Source organism: Oryx dammah, unplaced genomic scaffold (genome assembly GCF_014754425.2).
Source record: "Oryx dammah isolate SB20612 unplaced genomic scaffold, SCBI_Odam_1.1 HiC_scaffold_27, whole genome shotgun sequence".
NCBI classification, from domain to species: domain Eukaryota; kingdom Metazoa; phylum Chordata; class Mammalia; order Artiodactyla; family Bovidae; genus Oryx; species Oryx dammah.
The window spans coordinates 8561235-8569075 of NW_024070211.1; positions in this window are offsets into that span (position 1 = coordinate 8561235).

Below are 7841 nucleotides of genomic sequence, written 5' to 3' on the forward strand. Positions count from 1 at the left end.
ATCTAGTCAAGGCTATGGTTTTTCTAGTGTTCATGTATGGATTTGAGGGTTGGACTATAAAGAAAGCTGAGCACTGAAGAATTGATGCTTTTGAACTGTGGTGTTGGAGAAGACTTTTGAGAGTCCCTTGGACTGCCAGGAGATCAAACCAGTCCATCCTAAAGAAAATCAGTCCTGGGTGTTCATTGAAAGGACTGATGCTAAAGCTGAAACTCCAATATTTTGGCCACCTGATGTGAAGAGTTGACTCATTGGAAAAGACCCTGATGCTAGGAAAGATCGAGGGCAGGAGGAGAAGGGGACGGCAGAGGATGAGATGGCTGGATGGCATCACCGACTTGATGGACATGGGTTTGGGTGGACTCCGGGAGTTGGTGGTGGACAGGGAGGCCTGGCGTGTTGCAGTTCATGGGGTCACAAAGAGTCAGACACGACTGAGCGACTGGACTGAACTGAACTTGCTTTTCTTTATTTCTTTTAATACTAACATTTAACATATACTGAATTTAGTACTATTTTCATTGCTATTTTATAGCCAAGGAATCTGAGGCTCAAACAGATGAGATGACCACTCAAGGTTACATAGCCCCTGGTAACCTTGGCAGGACTTGGGTTCATATGCAGGTCTATGAGAGTCAAGGCTGTAACTTTGATGTTGTTGTGCCACTCTGGCTTACTGACCTGGTTCTAGAAATCATTTGAATGACATAATGGATAAGGTTATGAGGGAACTCCCCATGATTGTTTGGTTCCTGTGGTCCCAACAGTTCCTGCTTACATTCCTAATCCCAGAGGGACAGATAGAATCTGGAAATTCAGTCACCTCTGGACATTGAGAAACAGAGATGCACACACATCAAACAAGATAAAGGTTCCCTGATATTAGTAAGTAGAACCAGATGACCAAATTATGCCAGGATTACATTTTAAAGATTGTGTTTCATTTCTAGCTTTGTGGGGCTTAGGAGTGTAAGCTTTTGGAAGTGTACTTTAATGAGATTCAAAGATATTTATTTTACCTTCCTTTTAAAAGTGCCAGTACCATAAATAAGAATAACTAACATTTAGATCCTGCGATATGTCAGGCACTCTGCTAAGACATTAACGTGGATTATTTCATTTAACCCTCACAACTTCAGTGAGGTAAATGTAACCCACGGCTGTGAAAGTGAGAAGAACCCTTATTATATGTGTGGAAGTGGCCTCAGCTGGGATTCTCAAGTACTGACAAGAGCCAACCTCTGCTCTGCCTCTAACTGCAAATTACTTACAGGCATCTTGATCCTTAGATTTCACGCGTGCAGCATTCTTCCTTTGAGCTGGGTGATCTAGAAACTCCTAGAGAGGAGGGGGTGGCCCGAGCAGTGCTTAGTACAAGAGGACTGCACCAATAGCACTATTATTATAATCCAGGTAGAGGCCATATTTTTTGAAATGAACATCGGAGGGACCATGGACAGAGTATTTGAAATCAGAACTTCCCTGGAAACTTTGACTTACAAAGTTTCAGTTTGCTCCGTAGCTTGTTTGCTACGGGGAAATGCTGCTGCTGCTGCCAAGTCACTTCAGTTGTGTCCGACTCTGTGCGACCCCATAGACAGCAGCCCACTAAGCTCCTCTGTCCCTGGGATTCTCCAGGCAAGAATACTAGAGTGGGTTGCCATTTCCTTCTCCAGTGCATGAAAGTGACAAGTGAAAGGGAAGTTGCTCAGTCGTACCCGACTCTTAGCGACCCCATGGACTGCAGCCCACCAGGCTCCTCTGTCCATGGGATTTTCCAAGCAAGAAATGCGGCAGCACTAATTCTTTTGTAACATTGGTTCCCACTTATCCAGTGCTCACTATGTACCCGACTCTGTACTAAGATATGTACAATTAGCTCCTTTAGTCCCCATAACCACCCTGTGTGATCATCCCCATTTCACAGATGAGGAAACGGGTGCTTCAGGAGATGAGCAATTTCCCCAGCGTCCTGCTAGTGGTAGGAGATGGAGTCCAGACTGGTGCTCTGACTCCAGGGTCCTTGTTCCTTTTACTTTTTCTTTTTTAAATTATTTTGGCTGCACTGGATCTCCGTTTAGGTGTGTGGGCTGCTCATTGCAGCGCACGAACTCGCAAGGGTGCAGGCTCAGTAGTTGTGGCATGCGAGCTTCTCTAGCTAAGCACGTGGGCTTAGCTGCCCCACAGCATGTGGGGTCTTAGTTCCCTGACTAGGGATTGAATCCATGTCCTCTGTATTGGAAGGCAGATTCTTAACCACTGGCCCACCAGGGAAGTCCCAGGGTCTGCGTTCCTACCACCCTGCTTTCCCTTGTCTAGCATACCAAGGACTTAGTTTGGGAAGTAGATCAAAAATAAGTTCAGCCGGGACTCTGCTCATGAGCGTAACATTTGCTTCGGGCTCTTTGTGACCAGTTATCTCAAGTAATCCTCACATCATCTTTCTGAGGTCTGTGTTACTATTCATCCCACTTGACAGATGGAGAACTTGAGGCTCAGAGAGGCCAGATAAGTTGTTGTCCAAGAAAAACCAGCTAATGTGTGGCAAAACTAGGATTCAAACCCAGGCATCTCTGACTTCAAAGCCTTGGTTTTAAGCCAAGGTTTCTCAGCTTTGGCCCAGCTGACATTGGGACAGGGCAATTTAGGGGCAGGGGGGCGCTATCTTGTGCATTGGAAGATGTCTGATAGCATCCTTGACTTTGATCCACTAGATTTCAGCAGCATGCCTTCCCCAGTTGTGACAACCACAATTATCTCCAAACATGGTCAGTGTTCCCTGGGTGCAAAATTGCTCACCATTGAGAGCCCTTGCTTCTGACTGGCTGACTGGGCCTCCTCAGGACTGGGGACTCAAGAAAGAAGAGTTGAAAGGAAACCTTTATGAGCGTGAGAACAGATATTCTGGCTCTGTGACCCTGAAATTGGCCACCCCCTGCACAGCAAGGTATCTGCAGCCTGCGGGAGAGGACCTGAGACAGCTACAGGCCCTTTTATCTCTGGACCAACCTGGTGTGCTCTCACCCGATACCCAGCAGCCCCTCAGACACCAGTCCCTGTCTTGCTCATGTTGAATTTGTCTGGAGACCATTAAGGAAGCTGCCCGAAGGTTGTTTCTTGGCTCAACTTAGCTTTATCTCTAAGAATCTGCCGGCAATGCAGGAGACCCAGGTCGGGTCTCCTGACTCAATCCCTGGGTCGGGAACATCTCCTGGAGAAGGAAATGGCAGTCCTCTCCAGTATTCTTGCCTGGAGAATTCCACGGACAGGGGAGCCTGGTGGGTTCTAATCCATGGAATTGAAGAGTGGAATACGACTGAGCGACTAACTCATAACAATGACTGTATGAGATTCGGATTCTGCACCATCTGCATAGGAGCTTCTCAGTGAGCAGATGCAAAGCTTCTTACAGCAAAATTCACTGCTCCCATCTCAACAACTACCTCTGTCCCCTGGCAAGTTAGAAACCTGGGAATCCTTGCAGCCATCTCCCTATCTATCCAAGTCCAATCTCAAGCCTTCACCCAGTCCTCTCAGTTCTAGATTCTGAGTACGATTTGGATCCTGTGGGCCTGTCCTTCTCCCACTTTCCCAATCCAAGCCACCATAGGCTATTGCAATATCCTCTGAAAGGCGCCCACTTCATTCATTCCTGCCTTCCATTCTGTTTTCAATGAGCTACAGTAGCCTTTTAAAAATGTTAATCGGAATCCACCCACCCACCCACCCCTACACACACATTCCTGCTCCCCCCGAAATCACTCAGTGATGCTTCCTGTCTTTCCCTTTCACTCTCTCTGCTCCAGACACACTGACTAGTCTGTTCTCAAAAGTTGGCATATTCTCTCCACCCCAAGACTTGCGCGTATGTTGTCTCTCAGCTTCGGTGCTCTCACCATCACTCTTGGCTTAGGCAGTTCCTCTTAGAGGATGTCTTCCCTGACCACTTCTCCCTCAACCCCAGTCTAGGTCCAGATCTGCCATTCTTAGAGCAACATCACTCACTTTTATCTCAGCTTGCAGATTTATTTGGGAGATTATTTATTTAAACTCCTCTTCCCCTTAAAACTGCAATCTCCATGATGGGAACAATGTATCCATCTTTGCTCCTCATTATTTCACTAAAGCCTAGTATATTGCGTGGAACATAGCAGGTACCCAATACATACTTACTGAATGGCTGAGTGAACTCATATAATCCTCCCAACAAGCCTGTGAAAATTCTGCCTGAGGCCAATGTTCCTTCCCAGCTCTGACTTCCTACAAGCACCTGCTCTCTTGGCACTGTAAAAGGGAAACAATAGACTCTGAAAGACTTGAGGGCTCTGGAGACTGACCAACTGGGTTCGAATCTCTCTACTGCTACTTCCCAGCTGTGTGACATTGGGTAAGATCCTTAAAATCTCTGTGCGATTTTAAGGGTTTGGCACATACTATGTGCCCCATTAAGCTTAGTTACTATTAGTATTATTAACAGAAAGAGCACAGATCCCAGCACTGGATGAATCTGGTTTTCTCTTATATGTGGAATTTTTTCCCTGTGTGATCAAGTCATTTCACGTCCCGGAGCCTGAGTTTCCCGATCTCTGAAGCTGGGAATCTTTCAGAGACAGCCATTGTGATAGCAGACAGGATGAGAGCAAAGCATTCAGCACAGGGTCCAGCATGGTGATTCTCTTCCCGATGCTGAACTGGTTCCTGTTGCCTTTTAGACAAGAAGCTCCCTGAAGTCAGGCTTCACATCTGCCTTCCTTAGGGCTGTTTTCCTCAGCCCCTGGCACATATGGGTGTTGAGTAAATAGCTCTTTACTGAGAATGAATGCATAATAACTGGGACCATGCTTTGCTCATCTTTGACCAACCTGAGACCAGTACAATACCTCGTATCTAATTTCAGTAAATATTTGTTGACAGAACAGATTTTAAAACGCTATTTATTTCTGTTCCCAGTCCCACTTGAGTTTCTGAATTGAACTGAGAAAGATACTTTTAAACTTATCCTAAATCTCTCTCTAGCCTTAGTATTCTTATTTGTAAAATGAGCCTGTTAATAATAATATCTACCTCATTAGAATGTTCTGAAAGTAAATGAAGCAACATGTATTCAGCACATTGAAAATGTTGGTTCATTATTATTCTCTCCCCTCAGCGTTAGTTTCCTCATCTGTGAAATGGGCATCCACTCCCACACCTATGCATTCATTACTCAACAAACACAGCACTCATGTGCCAGATATTGTAGTTACGACTTGGGGCAGTTAGAGTGGTGAACAAGCCACACGTGGTTCCCATGGGATGGGACCTCCAGATGGGCCCTCAGCCAGCTTGTTCAGTTCAGTTCAGTCGCTCAGTCGTGTCCGACTCTTTGCGACCCCATGAATCGCAGCACGCCAGGCCTCCCTGTCCATCACCATCTCCCAGAGTTCACCCAAACTCACATCCATCGAGTCGGTGATGCCATCCAGCTATCTCATCCTCTGTCATCCCCTTCTCCTCCTGCTCCCAATCCCTCCCAGCATCAGAGTCTTTTCCAATGAGTCAACTCTTCGCATGAGGTGGCCAAGTACTGGAGTTTCAGCTTTAGCATCATTCCTTCCAAAGCTTGCTAGGGAGATTATAGGTTATGGGATCACCAATGTCTTGAAATCACCAATATGACATCGGTTTGAAATGGAGTTGTCCCCCCCAGGCTCTGGTTTTTTTTTTTTTTTTTTTGTAGGCTGTCTGTGGAATCCTGTTGTAGCCTCACTTTCTACCCCAGCTCACCAGCATACCAGAGATTGGTCATTGTGTCACAATCACAGTGAGGATCTAGTTCAAATAGCCTTCTGAGACTCTACCAACCCTCCTCCTCTTCTCCTGGGTCCTCCCTTCTCAGGGGACTGAACAGTGACTTCCCCTGCACTCTCAATGTGATATGCTGTGGGGTGCCTCCAGTGCCTGCTGTCTTCCTGTCTGATTCTCCAAAGACAAGCCTCCCTCTGCCCAAGGTGGGTCCCAGTAGGGAGATGCTTGGGCATTGGAGATCAGCAAAAGCCTGGCCGGATCTCTGGGCTCCTGCATCCAAGCAGACCACATGCTTGTGTCTGATGTTCACAGCTGGTTCCAGGCACCTGACTCCTGCCAGTCAAACTCATGAGAGACCGAAACACCTCAACTGGCACTTCACATTTTTAAGTTGGGTGTGCTTGTAGGGTGGGGAGAAACTATGTATCTCCAGTGACCAAAATATTTGCACCTGTTACCCAGAGCACTCTTTTATTTTCAACGGAAAGAAACTGACATGCCAAAGGCATTTAAACATCAGGGGAGGGTCTGCTGTCAGTGGCCTGGCCAGAGGCAGAAGGATGTCAGAGTCCCACCGGTAACAGGCCTCAGGGAAGAAGCAAGATTTACGAGGGTGAGAGCCCGCCTGGGCCGCTTCTGTCCTAAAGGCCTCCCTGCAGTATTTTCTGTCTCATCAACGCTGCATTTCATTTTAAATTGCAGCTAAAAGCGGATATTTTCCCTCTTGCCTATTACACCTCTTAATTTGTCTCTCCCTCTGCTGTTATTTGTCTCTATAAAGTGTTTTGCATGAAAGACCCACACAGCACAGTTTCTTTGCCTTGGGTTAGGTTTAACAGGAGGAGAAGAAGGGAGGAAAGGGTGAGGGCCTTGGGGTGGAGACTCCTGTGTCTCTATGTCTGGTAGTGTGTACACGTGTGTGTTTCTTGGACCTGTTGTGTATCATGTGGGTATGTGTGTACGTGTCACTATTTATACTACTATGTAAATTAGTACCTGTACAATATGCATATACGTCTACATGCGCTTTGGTAAATCGCTTCTACCTAAATTAAGCGCAAGTTTGTGTGCAGGTACACACCCACATGTAATCTCCGAGTGCATCTGCATCTAGGCATAGAAGCACACACGTGCACATAAACACACGCAGGCATCTGGGTACGCATGTCACATGACGTGTGTGGTCTTCTACGCACACGACCAGGGTTCTTTCTCCTTCCTTGCCCTACACTCCGCTGCGGTTAGCGTCTCTCCCTGCCCCACCCAGGGGCCCCGGCCTGGTTTCGGGCCATAGGAAAAGGAAGGCAGAGTTGTGTTCTGCCAGTGCGGGGGCGGTGGGGGGGGGGGCGGCGTCCGGTGGAAACCCTGCCTGAACCCAGCCCAACCGTGGCCACAGCTCCCTGGCTGGGGGCTTCAGCCAGCCCTTCCTCACAGCCGGCCACAGCAGCACCTCCACGGCTCCCGCGGAAGCTCTGGGACCCCCGGGCAAGCTCCCGGCTCCCTGACAATTCTGGACTGGCACTGAGGGGGTGAGTGAGGTTACCGAACGGCCGCCAGAGCCCTAGCAGACCGCCTGGGTCCCCTGCCCGCTCCAGGGAACCAACAACCTGAGCCGCGCCGGTGGGGGCAAGAAGCGGGGCGGAGGTGGGGGGGTGTCTCGGTCGCTCCCAGTCCGGCGAATGCTGGGCACTAACCAATGGGGGGCCGCAGCCCAACGGGGATCCCTGCGAGGCAGCCAATGACCTCGCGCCGCTCTCCACCCCCCGCCCTCGCCAACCCCGCGCAGCTGGACCATTGGTGCTGGTGGGCTGGGGGGGGGCGTGTGCGCGGCGGCGCCGGCCCTTGGAGGGAGGGGGCGTGGCTTGGAGTCCCGGGCCCTCTCCCGGACTCGGGCTTAGGCCCCAGCACACTCCCCACCCCGGGTCGCCAGGCCAACTGGCCAGGCTGCGGCGCCGCGGCGGCGGCGGACGGCGGGGCGCGCGCAGTGGGCGTGGCCCGAGGGCGTGGCCCGGCGGGAGGCGGGGCCGCGGGCGCTGCCTCCGTGAAAGCCTGAG